At 34.6% G+C, this 15253-nt stretch overlaps 2 pseudogenes; one reads left to right on the forward strand and one right to left on the reverse strand.

Moving 5' to 3' along the window:
* Nucleotides 1-573: 573 nt before the first annotated feature.
* LOC129883453 (uncharacterized) lies at nucleotides 574-1924 on the reverse strand (annotated as a pseudogene).
* A 61-nt stretch (nucleotides 1925-1985) lies between these two features.
* Nucleotides 1986-4952, forward strand: LOC129883454 (uncharacterized; annotated as a pseudogene).
* Nucleotides 4953-15253: the final 10301 nt, after the last annotated feature.

Consider the following 15253-nt stretch of genomic DNA (forward strand, 5'->3'; position numbering starts at 1 on the left):
TATGCAAGTACTTCAAATGCATAAACTATTAGCAAATAACAAAATTTACTGAATTACACTACTTATGGATTTACAGGAAAGAAAAAAGAGAATCATACGAGGTCGTTAACCTATGTACTAGCTCTATGCAAATGCAGCAATATAAGAACCAGAAATAAGAAAAGTAAGATAATGTTAAAAAATAGGAAGAAAGAGAAAAGAAATAAAACATTTGGTGAAAGTCATATGGAAAAACTGGAGAAACAATAAATGCTTTAAATGTTGAAAGTCATTTGAAATCCATGTATATACAATTATAAGCAACATAAGATGGTCGATTAAATTTTCCATCCAACACTTAATTAAGAAAGAAAACTTTTAATATACAGAGTATGATTCAAGTTCTACTTAACGGTATAGCTAATTCTAGTTCTACTTAACAGCACAGCTCTTTCTTGGTCTATAGAAGGGAAAACAAACATGGCCAAAATTTCAGTTTGATGCTGGATTGAGTGTCTTCTTCATCTACACTACTCTATCATTAGCGATCACACAAGGGAGTTTTGGGAGGATCCAAAATTACTTGATCATATTCTAGAAGCCCTTGGCAGCAACCGAGCTTGTTTCTCTCTTGGCTTCAATGGTAGTTGCTTCTGCCTTATCCTTCTTCTTTCTTGAATATGTCACTATGGGTTGTTTGACAACATTCATGGAATCTCGATGAATCTCTTCTCCCTTTGTCACATTGTTGTTTCCAACCACATATGAATTCTCCATCTCTTTGCTTTCACCACATGTCCATTTTAAGTTTGAAGTATCTACAACCTTTTCCTGTGCCTTAATTTCAGCATCTGCCATGATTCTAAGAAGTTCTAATAGCAAGACTGTAGGATCCAACTCTGAGCAACCAGTGGGAGCATTTGGTGTTTCTTGACCAGTGAGAAAATATGAAGGGATTTGAAGAGAGAGGCGAAATATCTCTTCTCTTGGAATATGAAATACCTAGGGTCTAAATGCTGACGGAATATCAATGTGAAGCCAACTACTTTGACTAATGGATCCACTATGACACCTTCCTTCTTAGTGTAGTCGCCAAGCACTTGAACCATATCAAAGGTATATATCACATTATTCGGAGTTAGCACATTCCATTTAAGAGACCAATGTCTGTATAGAGCCCAAACATCCCCCTTTCTGGAAATATTTGGATAACACCTCCAGCCCCTTTCACCACTTGACCTAGTGAGAAAAAGAAGAGTATCTTATTAATTTCTTGCTTGGCTATCCTAAAATCTCCATTGTTCTTGAGGAAGCCAGAACCAACCCAATTAATTGGGCCGAGTTCAGAGTTATTTATGGAGTTCAACCAGCTTAATTGTAGTTTAAATGGAATTTTAGATATCATATTGTGAATCAGAGCATAATACCGTGCCATGCAATGAATAGCATCATAAACAGCCCAGACTTGATTCTCATCAAAAGATTTTTCTATTCTATCCTTGTCAAAATTATGGAAGTCGGGATCAAGAATAGTCATCGACTTAGCTTCTGGTTCAAAATCAAAAGGAGCACTAAAGACAGGCCACGTTTTCTGCTCGCATAATATTTTGGAACCCACCACAACAGCAAGAGCAGTTTTATCACTTCTCAAATCATTTTTGATAACTTTAGGAGCAATTTGCTTCTTCTTTTCCAATTATTTTCCTTCAAAGATGAAGTTTAAGAAGTAGCAGTTGTGCTCCATTCTTTAAGCTTCTTGGTGATCTGAATCCTTTCCTTATTCTCCACATGGTTGCCTTTTCTGCAGCCAATTCACTAAGCTATGCGTTCCTCTTTATTAGCCTATCAGTTTTTGAACAGAAAGATATTATAGATATAGAGAGCTAACTCTTAATCTTTAGAGGCGTATGATCAATATCAAACCATCACCTTCACGTTGGTTCATTCTTGACTCCAACCCCTTTCTATAACCTTATACATATTTCTTAACATACATTGATTTTTCTATGTGTTTTGAGGACATAAGTTTGATATTTAATCCCCTTCCTCCTCTTTCACGACCTAAAACCAGAGAAAAAAAGTGGACTCAAAAGAAGTAGTGAACCAACAGATATCAATTAGTACTAGAGTATCCCTTACACTTGAGAGCACTTTTTATACTTTACTATTTTGAGTGATTCCATAGAAAGCTCACCAATAGGCAATCTGTTCAAAAATACTTGAAAACCGATAGTCAACAGCGATCCACTATAGTTAAAGCCATTATATTTTCTTCCTAAAAAAATAAATATAGCAGAGACCACCTTATTTATCATGTTGTTTATGTTGTTCATGAGAAGAAGACTTATGGTGAAGTTATATTTATGGTGTCCTTTCTGTAGAGACCTCAGCTGATGGTAAAACAATAAAGAAACACTTCATAAGGCTTGCTCTAGCTCATCACCCTGATAAAAACAAATTTATTGGGGGCATATGGGGCATTTAGAATTATCTCTGAAGAATAGAGTTTGTTTTATGATAGTCTGTAGAACTAAAATAATGATGGACGACAATAAGAGGAATGAATCCCGGCAAAGCAACCAGCACGGATTTCATAATTTCTCCATGAACCCAGCAAATGCAAGAAACTCAACTAATGCTAATTTCCAGCCCACCACGGTGGCTCCCTAGCCATCACAAGTTGATACATTTTGGACGTCTTGCATTACTGCCAAATACATTATGAATACTTAAATCTTCACCAAATCAAAATTATTATGTGCCCCAAAGGTCACCGGCCTTTTATGGCAAGGGAGGTAGGTGTTCTCATAAAAATTCAAGCTTCATCTATTCTGTGGTCTTTCCGCCAGTAGCAGTAGGGTACAAACTATCCTGCTTCTAATGGATCTTCTATTTCAAGTGTGAAGATCCCTATAGCTTCAAATTCAATAGAATCTTGTTATTCTGGCTTTGGATCAACAGTTAGAGCAAACATTTGGCAGGATCAAGTTTTTAAGAAGAGAGATACAAATAGTGTGTATGCTATTACAGTTGGGGAAAATTTGAAGAGAGCTTATGTAAAAGCAGCTATGAGTGCATTGAACCAGGAGGCTTTTCAGAAGAAAAGCAATTCATTCATGAAGACTGATTGTCCACATTTTCAAGGGTAAAAATATTGATAGTAGTATCTCTCTTTTCTTTGCTAATATGAGTGATTACTATTGTGATTTCTAAAAACATGATAGATTAGCTGTTGTAGCTAATCATTGATTTCTAAATAAGCTTTTCTTTTGGTTTGGACTTGGAGGGGAATGACACCAGTTCTAATAGAAAATACATGATGATCTTATAAGACATTTCATAGATCAATAGGATCCGTTTAGTATAAGCAACAATCAATTCTCTAGCAAAGAATGTGGTGATGAATGGGGAGGTCTCTTCTCGTATGGAACTCTTGCCATCTGGAATTCCAATAGTTCCTGATTATTTCTTTTCAGTCGATTTTTTTTTCTTGTTTTCTATCCGGAGAGAGAAGGAATGGGATTAAATATCAAACTTATGTCTGCAAAATACATAAAAAGGAGTCAGTGTATGTTAAGAACTATGTATAAGGTTATAGAAAGGGGTTGGAGTCAAGAACAAACCAAAGTAAAGGTGATGTTTTGATATTGATCAGATGCCTTCAAAGATTAACAGTTAGCTCTATATATCTATATATGTCTTTCTGTTCAAAAGTTGATAGTCTAATAAAAAGGAATGCATAGCTTAATGAATTGATTGCAGAGAGGGATACCATTTTCGCGAATAAGGCTAGGATTGAGATCACCAAGAAGCTTAAAGAATGGAGCACAACTACTACTTCTCAAACTTCATCTAAGAAGGAAATAGAAGTGGAAAAGAAGAAGAAAATTGCTCCTGAAGTTATCAAAAATGATCTGAGAATAGGATAAAACTGCTCATAATGTTGTGGTGGGTTACAAAATATTACGCGAGCAGAAAACGTGACCTGTCTTTAGTGCTCTTTTTGATTTAGAACCAGAAGGTAAATCGATGACTATTCCTGATCCTATCTTCCATAATCTTGACGAGGATAGAACGGAAAACTCTTTTTATGAGAATCAACTCTTGGCTGCCTATTGTGCTGATGATGGCATACCGCGCTATTATTCTTTTATTCACCATATGATATCTAAAAATCCATTTAAACTACAATTCAGATGGTTGAACTCCAAAAACGACTCCAAACTCAGCCCCAATTAATTGGGTTGGTTCTAGCGTCCTCAAAACCAGTGGAGATTCAAGATAGGCAAGCAAGAAATCAATAAGATGCTCAATTCTTTTTCCCACAAGTCAACTGAGTGAAAGGGGCTGGCGGTGTTAATCAAATATTCCCTAGAAAGGGGGATGTTTGGGCTCTGTACAGGCATTGGTCTCCTAAATAGAATGTGCTAACTCCGAATAATATGATATACAACTTTGATATGGTGGAAGTGCTTGAAGACTAAACTTAGAAAGAAGGTGTCATAATTGATCCATTAGTCAAAGTAGTTGACTTCACATCGGTATTCAGTCAGTATGTGGACCCTAGATATTTTCATATTCCAAGGGAAGAGATGTTTCTCTTCTCTCTTCAGATCCCTTCATATTTGCTCACTGGACAAGAAGCACCAAATTCTCCCACTGATTGCTAGGAGTTGGATCCTGCAGCCCAGCATCTAGAACTTTTTAGTCATGGAAGATGCTGAAATAGAGGCTCAGGCAAATGTTGTCTATACACCAAACTTGGAAAGGACATGAGGTAAAAGTAAAGAGACGGAGAAGTCCTATATGGTTGGAAACAACAATGTGACAAAGGGACAAAAGTCTCTTTGATATTCCATGAGTGTTCTCAAACAATCCAAAGTGACATATTCAAAAAGAAGAATGAGAAAGCAGAAACAAGCACCATTGAAGCCAAGAGAGAAACAAGCTGGGTTACTGCTGAGGGTTTCTAGACTATGATCAAGTATTTTTTGTGCCTTCAGTTGTTTAAGATCCTCCCCCGCCCCCCAAACGCCCTTGTTTGATTGCTAATGATAGAGTAGTATAGATGAAGAAGACAACCAATCCACTACCCAAGTGAACTTTTGGCCTTGTTTGGTTTTTCTTTCAAAAAGAACTTGAATCATAGTCTGTACATTGCAAGTTTATTTCTTATGTAAGTTTTAGACAATAAATTTAATCAACCATATTATGTTGTTTATAATTGTGTACAAGGATTTTAAATGATTTTCAGCATTTAAAGCATTTATCCTTTCTCCAATTTTTTCAAATGACTTTCACCAAATGGTTCTTCTCTTTTCTCTTTCTTCCTATTTTTTAAATTAGCTTCTTAGCTTTTCATATTTCTGTTTTTTATATTGTTGCATCATGCATAGAGCTAGCCCATAATGTTGGAAAAATGTGGGCTAACACAAAAATATATATAGCCAAATTAGTGGAAATAAAATAGGAAGATAATGACACCAAGAATTTTACGTGAAATCCCTTTTAAATAATGGAAAAACTATGAGTCAAGAAGAGCAATTGATATTACTATAGCAAGAAATTTTACATTATGTAGTCACGAGTACAATACTCAAAGTGACTACTACTACACAGTAAAAACGAATAACACACTTTTGTTTTTTCACCTTACTAAAAATATCGTTCACATTTTATTTTTCTTCGACTATTTTCTTATAATCTATGATATACCTTATTTTGCTCTCTAATATTTTTTTTATCTTTATCTTGGTGTGTTCTTACAAATGAGCAAGAGTTCTCTATTTATAGAAAATATTTGTCCTTATGATGTCATCAGTGATATCATGAAAATACAAATATTTTAAATTTTGGTAGGTTTATTGGTGAGATTTGGTTTGACAAAAATGGTGATCTTTTGGTTGCTGAGATTTGCCGACTACCAAATTCACATTTTTGACTCTCTAATTTTTAAACCTTGCAACAAAGTAAAAAAAATAAATATTTATGGCATAGGATGGATCTCTATACATAAATCAACCACCTCTGTATGATTCTTTTTTTCTCTTTCCTGTAAGTCCATAAATTGTGTAATTTAGTGACTTATTATTTGCTTATAGTTTATGCATTTGAAGTACTTTCATATGCACATATATTCAGAGGCGTATTTAGGATTTTGAGAGGATGGATGCACTATTACGAAAAGATGGATCTAAGATATAGCCGGTTGATCTTTAGGTTATTAACACTGAATTCGTTAAATTTTTAGAATTATAGGTCCAAAATATATACTACTACTAGTTTTAAATTTTAATATACGCATTTGGTTTAATTATATATATATATATATATATTAAAAAAAAAAAATAGGTGCTAAAAAAGATTTAATTTCCAATGTGACACCCTTGAAAATTTTGAAAGACTAAAGCAAAAAACAAAAGAATAATTAATTGAAACGCCAAAGGTGTTACTGATAACCAACGACTTGGAGAAGTGTAACTCAATTTTAGAAATTAACAAACAACATAGATATAAGATTTAAATTTCTAACCTCACTTAGAGAGGTGCACCCAATCATCATCGCATTATATGATACTTTGAACGTGGGTTCACATATCTTACTTCTAAATATTTTTAAGAAAAATATAACACTATTATATATGATTTATGGAGGGGAACATGGATTCACGTGAACCCACAGAACCCCCCCCCCCCTAGATACGCCCCTTTATGTATTGGTAGAAATAGAGCCCACTAGTTGTTTTTCAGCTTTGCTTTTTATTTATGAATTTTACCATGGGCTTAGGACGAATGACCTTCAAAGTTGGCATCACTGTATATCGTGAAAGAAAATCCTTGTATAAGATATTTGAATATGTAATTTCTTTCTTTAAAGACTTGAATAATAAACCGAAATGTCATTGGAACTCCATTAATTGAATAATAATTTGGAAGTTATTCTCTATCGAGTTGGTTCTTTAATTGACCCAATTATTCGCCTTTCTTGAATCCCGAGCCATGAAGTACATTTAACACAAATTGAAGGTTTTTTAAAAACTTTCATCATCTTTGTTAATCAGACTATAAAAGATTTGTTTTGATTTTTGTTGTCCTTGTTCTATTTTTTGGGTTAGGTCTGCGTACACTCTACCCTCCCCAGACCCCACATGGTGGGACTATACTGGGTTTGTTGTTGTTGCTGTTGTTTTATTTTTTGGGTGCGATAGTAAATTATATGGTCCTATGTATGGTTCATTTTTCTTTACAAGTCAAGATTTTGAACATTCTAGATGGTCAACTAACTAGCAAATTTCAAAGTAAACAATGTTGGATATTGAAACATACTTCTTGCAAGTGGAACCCCTTTCATTTCATTGTAAACTGAAAAATGAGATGAAGAGAAAAGAAAAGGGTCCAAGAAAAAGCTCGTAAAATGTCATGTTTGAAGGCATATTATTTATGAGATGCAAAAGGATTTCATATTCAAAGATATTTATTAGAAGCTTTAAATTTTGGTTATTGTTTCTTATATATGTTTTAGTATTAGCATCAGCACGATATTAAAGAATATCGATCCTAGCTATTAAATTGTAGTCTAATTTACTGAGCATATTATTTAATAAAATCTCAATTATTCTTTTATACTAATAATTTGTGGATCCGTTTGGATTGGGATATTTACTGATGCCTCCAGGTTTTAGAATGTATTTTTCTTGTTTTGGCACAACTTTAAATTTTCTTGCATATTTTCAATTCATTCAGTATCTTGTTGTAATTTGAAATGGTGAACTCTCTTGGGAAATTCTATTAATATCATTGCGTGATTGGCTTGGACCTCATGATTTTTTCATGTTCTAGGACTGAATTTTCTAACTACGTAAGGTTTGAGTTGTTATGGCATTGCAACTTTGTAGGTTCCATCTTGGATTTAGATGTGTTAGCAAAACCGTGAAATTATAAAGAACAAGGAAGAAAAACAATATTTAACATGGTTCAGATCAAAATGATCCTACGTCCACCAGAGAACAACTGCTTTTATATTAACAAAAAAAAGGGGAGAGATCCCAAATACAACTAAGAGAATTGCTCTATCAATTCTCTACTCTTAATGTATTTTGCAAATGCCTTAGAATATGAGAAGACAAGAGAGAAATATTTTTGAAATATGTTTCTAATGAATCAAGAGCTATATATTTATAAGAATAAATTCTTGCTCTTGATGTCATCCATTACATCACATTTTGTCAAGATGTCAAAATTTACCAAACTTTCACCTGCCAAGTTGCTACATTAAGACTATCTAGAATCTTGTCAATTTTAACAAATCTCCACCTTGGCAAGATTCTCTATTTTCATCTTTCTTTCAACAACTTTTGATTGTGTCTTCAACCTCAACTCTTTCAATCTCCACCAAGGTTTGCATTCCGAGCATACGTATGAACAACTCTAGCCAAAACATCTAAGCTTACTAGGCAATCTCGTTGTAAGAAACAAGGAAATCAAACCTTTGTTGAACACACTAGCTCCACCTAGAAGTTGTTCTCCTAGAGTTTGCATCAATTAATGTATACTCCCACCAAGTCCTTGCAGTGTGCAAACTTGGCAAGCAGTACTATCTTGGTCAGTAGTCTATGATAACCTTCTCGACCTTGATAGCTCCCTCTTCAACGATATTTCAAATGAAATGGAATTTGACATCAATATGTTTGGTGCGCTCATGAAATCTTTGATTTTTAATCAAATGAATAGAACTTTGACTATCACATCTTAGAGTTGATTCCAGCTGAACCAAAGTCAATTCTGCCACCAAACCTTTCAACCAAATAGCTTCTTTTAGTGCCTTTGTTGCTTCCATATATTCTGCCTCTGTTGCTGACAAAGTAACAATCGATTATAAAGTCGATTTCCAACTAACTGCACTGCTAACGAGAGTAAAGATGTATCCAATTGTGGACCCTCTTCTACCAAGCTCCCTTGCATAGTCAGAATCTATATAACTGAGAACTGAAATACCTTCACTTTTTCAAAAGGTTAGGCCAACATCAGAAGCTCCTTTGAGATATCTCAATATCCACTTGACAGCTTCCCAATACCTTTTTCCTGGATTCTCCATATACCTACTTACCACATTTACAGATTACTCAAAACCTGGACATGTGCACACCATAGCATACATAATGCTACCAACTGCACTAGCATAAGGAACTTTTGACATATGCTCCACTTCATCCCCAGAATGAGGCATTTGTAACTCTAAAAACTTAAAATGAGAAGCTAACGGTATACTTATAGGCTTGCTTATTTGGTTATTAAAGCTCTCAAGAACCTTTTTGATGTACCTCTTCTGAGAAAGATGTACAACACTATCTTCTATGGAAATCTCCATTCCATGAATTTTCTTTGTAGCTCCCAAATCATTCATGTCAAATTCCTTGCTCAACAGTTTCTTCAAAATATTTATCTTTGTGATATTATTAGCATCAATAAGCATATCATCAACATACAATAGTAAATAAATTATAGAGTTACTAGACATTTTCTTGTGATACACACAACTATCAAATGCACTCCTCGAGAATCCATATGTAGTCATGAATGCATCAAACCTTTTGTACCACTGTCTAGGGGATTGCTTCAAACCATATAAAGACTTCTTCAGTTGGCATACATGGTCTTCTTTTCCCTCAGCTAGGAAACCTTCAAGCTGTTCCATATAGATTGTCTCTTCTAGATCACCATGTAAAAAAGCAGTTTTGACATCAAGCTGTTGAAACTCCAAATCAAATTGTGCAACCAATGCTAGTAGCATGCAAATTGAGCTATGTTTCACGACTGGGGAGAAGATCTCATTATACTCAATTTCCTCCTTCTGACTGAAACCCTTTGCAACCAATCTCGCCTTGAACCTAGCATGTTCCACTTTTGGAATACCTTCTTTCTTTTTGTCGGTCCATTTGCATCCAACTGTATTCTTCCCCTTTGTCCTTTCAACTAAGACCCATGTCTCATTTTTCTAAAAAGAGACTCCATATCTTCCATCATGTCTAACCGCCATTGTGAAGCATCTTTGAAAAAAGTTGCTTCAGCATACTAAAAGAGCTCAAGGTATTTAATCTCTTTTTCTATAGCTACGAATGCGTATGCAATCAGATTTGCTTGCTTTATAAGATGTTCCAATTTCCGTATCTACCTTTTGTCCCTTCCCTTCGCAATTATATATGGTTCATTAACAGCATATTCTTCAAGATCTGTATCTTTTGACTTATCAACTTGAGTCTCTTGATCCTTTTCCTGGGTATGCTCCACCCGCTCATTGTTTTTGTTTCTGGATAACTCCACAGAAACTTTATGAGGATCAAGTATAGAGGATTCATCAAAGGTAACATCTCTACTAACTAAAAATTTGAGTTAAAGATAAACACCAATGTTTGCACCCTTTTACTCCATCTACATATCCTACAAATATAATATTTTTAGCCCTTGGTTCAAGCTTTCCTTCATTAACATGATAATAAGTAGGACACCCAAATATTCACAGGTATGAATAGTTAGAGGGTTCACCTAACCATACTTTATTTGGAGTATTTAAGTCAAATATTGATCTTGAAGATTGATTGACAATATGAGTAGCAGTGTGAACTGCTTCAGCCCAAAATACTTTGGACATTTTTTCTTGTAAGAGCATACAATGAGATTTCTCAAGAAGAGTTCTATTCATTCTCTCAGCAACTCTATTCTGTTATGGTGTGTGCCTGATCGTCTTATGTCTTGCGATCCCATGAACCTTGCAGAAATTATTGAACTCTTCACTGCAAAACTCCAGGCCATTATCTGTGCAAAGATACTTCAGTTTTCTCTCCATTTGATTCAAAACCAAAAGCTTTCATTCTTGTAACACCCCCTAAAAGGTTGTATGCGGGTATTGATTAATGGATCCTTTCATTCATGAAGCCCAACTGAATATCAAAGTTTTCTATTTAATTCCAGCATGAAACTTTATGGGTTTTCATATCATGATTCCAAATGCATAGATTATTAAATATTTGAAGTTTAAATTACCTATATTATATTAGCTCATGCTGTCATTTAAATGCATTGAATTGTTGATTTATCAAAGGTCCTTATATGAAGGCATGAAAAGGTTTTAAAGTATTTTGATTATAATTATATTCTCTTATTTCTAAAGTATTTTGATTATAATTATGTCTCATGTCTAAAGTATTTTGATGATAGTCTTTCCAGACCCCACGATGTGGGATTTCACTGGGTTGTTGTTGTTGTTGTTGTTGCCTAAAGTATTTTGATTATATTATGTTCTCTCATATCTAAAGTATTTTGATTATAATTATGTTCTCTAATGTCTAAAGTACTTTGATTATATTATGTTCTCTCAAGCCTAAATTATTTTGATTATAATTATGTTCTCTCATGCCTAAAGTATTTTGATTATAATTATATTCTCTCATGCCTAAATTATTTTGATTATATAAATTATTTTATTTTCTTTAAGCTTTACTCTAAGGTATAAAAACTTCAATGAGAGTATTCCTTCCTATAACACCCCCTAAAGCGTTGTTTGTGGTATTTCAATTATCGATGATAATGATACTGCTTCTGTATTTTGAATATAACAATTGATATAATAGCCTAAATTAGGTGATTAAAATTTCTGAATAGCCTAAATTAGGTGATTAAAATTTCTGAATAACCCCAATGATATTGCCTACAACTTTCATGAAGACCATATCTCAATATTCAGAGGATAGGTAGGTCAAATAAATTAATTTTTATAAGATATGATGTTGTGATGAAATAGAGCATTTGTAAAAGAAAAATCATATCTCATGATAAGATTCTCCAAATTGGTGATTCTTGAATGACATAAAACTAGACTTCTAGATCTACAATTGTTATGAAGACACTAAATCCTAATGAGGAATTTATCTTCTTCAAACGCAATTCCGAAAAAGGGTATTCCATTAAAAGAGAGCTCATCTCATCTACCATGGAAAGATCTATAACAATTTGACATCACCCATGACATCAAAATCCTCTATTGAATTTTCAAGATCAGCCTTTGTAACTATTTTTATTTATTGTTAGGTCCCTCCTCCATACCTATAAATACCCACCTTATTTCCTCATTTTATTCATCAAGCTTTCTCAAGCAACTCTTCTCTTTATACACATCTTTACTCATTCTCAAATATAGTATTAGTTTTAGTAGTATAAAAATACTATTCCAGTGATTCTTATACTCCGGGTAGTACACAAAATACTCCGGTGAGGAGAAAAGTCTAGGGGTTCAAGAGTGTTTCAATTCGGAGTAAAGCTTCGGATTTCAGGTATGTAAGGCTATTCATAGCATTGGATTGAGTTCGTCAATGCGCCCGATATCTAAATTCATTGAATTATAGTTGAGTTTTACCCAAATCTTGAATTCTTAATGAATTAATTCTTCTTCTATTGAGTTAGATATATTTATGCATTGAGATTATTATTATTTTTATCTCTCATATTATTGGAACTATTGTTCATGGTTACTTTCCCATGAACTCTAATTGATTTGACATTCATGAATTTTTTTACGCGTGTTTGAGTAAGGATATTGGCTTTTAATATTCATTGACAAAAAGAGTGATTTAAATTAATACTATATATGTATTTTATTGAGTTTTGAAAGAGAAAAAGAATTGAGTTTTATTAAATGAATTTGATTAAATGATATTTTGAGCAAGATGTTTTGATGAGATGTAAATGATGTTTTGAAGTGTAATGATTGATGAAGAGATAATGAGATGAGTTTAATATTTTGAATAAAATTCAAATAAGACTAGATGATGTTGTTAATATGAGCACATATTTTGGGAGTAGTATTGAGCACTGAGTTGGGTAAGAGTTTAATTGACTCAAACCCAGAACTACGTAGCCAGTATAGGATGAAGGTTATACCTCTTAAGTCCCAAAAAGAGGACTTTGATGATTGGATCCAATATGGTGATGTCCTTTACCCTGGCAAGGTATTAGATGGGTGTGGCAATGACATAGCTTCGTTGTATCATCACTAGCTCATAAATGATGGTTGTCGGTTAGAGAAACTCCCAACTAAGTAAGCATTGTTTATTATTATTATTTTTAAATTTGTATTTCATATATTAATGCTGAGATGATGTTGAGTTCTGAGCTAAGTCTTCTTAAGAGGAGTTTCTTGATATTTGTCCTTACTTTCCTATTATTTTACATACTTGTACATCCATATACTGACGTCAATCGAGCTTCATCATTTTATAATGCAGAAACAACTGCTAGAGATCCTTAACAGGTACATCGTTGAAGATCATTACTTTCTAGCTATTTGTTGAGTCTTTCTTCTATTCGGAGGAACTCTTTATCCTTTTATTATTGTTGAGTATTATGTTTCTTTGGAGTTAGCCGTGGACATGTCATTAGCACCATCTGATAGTGTTAGAGGCTTCGTAGACAGAGTTTGATAATGTAATTGGAGTAGTTCTCCTTTGAAACTACTTCTGCTAAGGATCATTTCTTTCATTTGATGTTGATGAAGGCGAGCCCACATAAGCATTCTTATTTTCACCTAAGCCTTTCGCTGATGAATGAATGAGTGATGAGACCAAGTGGTTCTCTCAAAGGCCAGAGATAGTTTTTAAGTGTCGGCCAAGCCTAGGGTACCCTCTCGGCTTATGAAAAACTTGGTATCAGAGCACAAAGTTCAAGAGTCCTAGGGTGTCTATGAAGCCGTGTCTAGTAGAGTCTTGCTTATGAGTATGTTGTGCACCACACTTATAATCAGGAGGTTATAGGATATTAGGAATTGTTTTACTTCTTTCATAATCCGAGTGTGTGCGATAGAGTTTAACTCTATAAAACTTTCTTTCTAATTCGTGCATTTATACATTGCAGACCATGCCTCCTAAACTTACAACCAGTCAAAAGAACGCTGCCAGCATTGAGGTTCCACAGTCAGAGATGCCTTCACCAAAAACCAGGGGCCGACCTACAAGGTCTACTAAGGTACCCCAAATACCTATTGTTCAGACTGCTCCTACTTCACAGAAAGATTTATGAGGAGCGATTTCTATGCTCACTCAGTTGGTGACTACCTGAAATGGTAGCTAGAGTTTACCAATTCCTAGCTCTATTTATCAAGAGCCGTCTGCTGCCACGAGGATTAGAGATTTTCTGAGAATGAATCAATTGGTCTTCACGGGTTCCAAGGTTGATAAGGACCCCCAGAATTTCATTAATAAGATGTGGAAGATACTAAAAGCGATGCATGCTATGGAGATCGAGGGGGTGTCGTGTGCTAGATATGGGAAGCTCCATTTGGGAGAGTATCGTGTGGGCACCAATGTTTGCTATGGATTTGGAAAGATATGTCACTTCCAGAATGAGTGTCCTTCAAAAAGATAGGGAGATGGAAGTAGTAGAGCTCAATTTTCTTCTGCAGCTCTGCAGAATAGAGGTAATCAAAGAGGTGTAGCTTCAAGTGCAGGCAGGGGAACAAACCGTCTGTATGCTATGGGTAGTCGGCAATACTAAGAAAATACACCCGATGTTGTTACTGGTATGATCCGGGTCCTTTCTTTTGATGTGTATGCATTACTTGATATGGGTGCTACATTATCTTTTGTGACTCCTTACTTGGCTAGAAATTTGAGATCCTTCTTGAGTGTCTTCTTGAGCCTTTCAGTGTATCTACTCCTGTTGGTAAGTCTATCTTAGCTGAAAGGGTCTATAGAGATTGTACTATGTCAATATATCACAAGGATACCATGGCTGAGTTAGTTGAGTTGGACATGGTAGATTTTGATGTAATTCTTGGCATGGACTGGATTTATGCTTGTTATGCCTCAATTGACAATAGGACTCGAATTGTCATGTTTCAATTTCCAAATGAGCCTATCTTAGAGTGGAAGGGGAGTTTTGTAGTACCTAGGAGTAAATTTATTTCCTACCTTAAGGCCAGAAAGTTAATCTCTAAGGGATGCATATATTATATAGTCCGAGTTAAAAATATTAATGATCAGGCCCCATCTCTTGAGTCAGTTCCCATTGTGAGTGAGTTTCCCAAAGTCTTTCTTGAGGATCTACCCAGAATCCCTCCTGATAGAGAGATAGACTTTGGTATTGATGTCCTTATTTATACACAACTTATCTCTATTCTTCCTAATAACATGGCTCCCGCTGAGTTGAAAGAGTTGAAAGAATAGCTGAAAGACCTCCTAGATAAGTGATTTATTAGGCTAAGTGTCTCACCTTGGGGTGCTCCTGT

This window comes from Solanum dulcamara, chromosome 3 (assembly GCF_947179165.1).
Source record: "Solanum dulcamara chromosome 3, daSolDulc1.2, whole genome shotgun sequence".
NCBI lineage: Eukaryota > Viridiplantae > Streptophyta > Magnoliopsida > Solanales > Solanaceae > Solanum > Solanum dulcamara.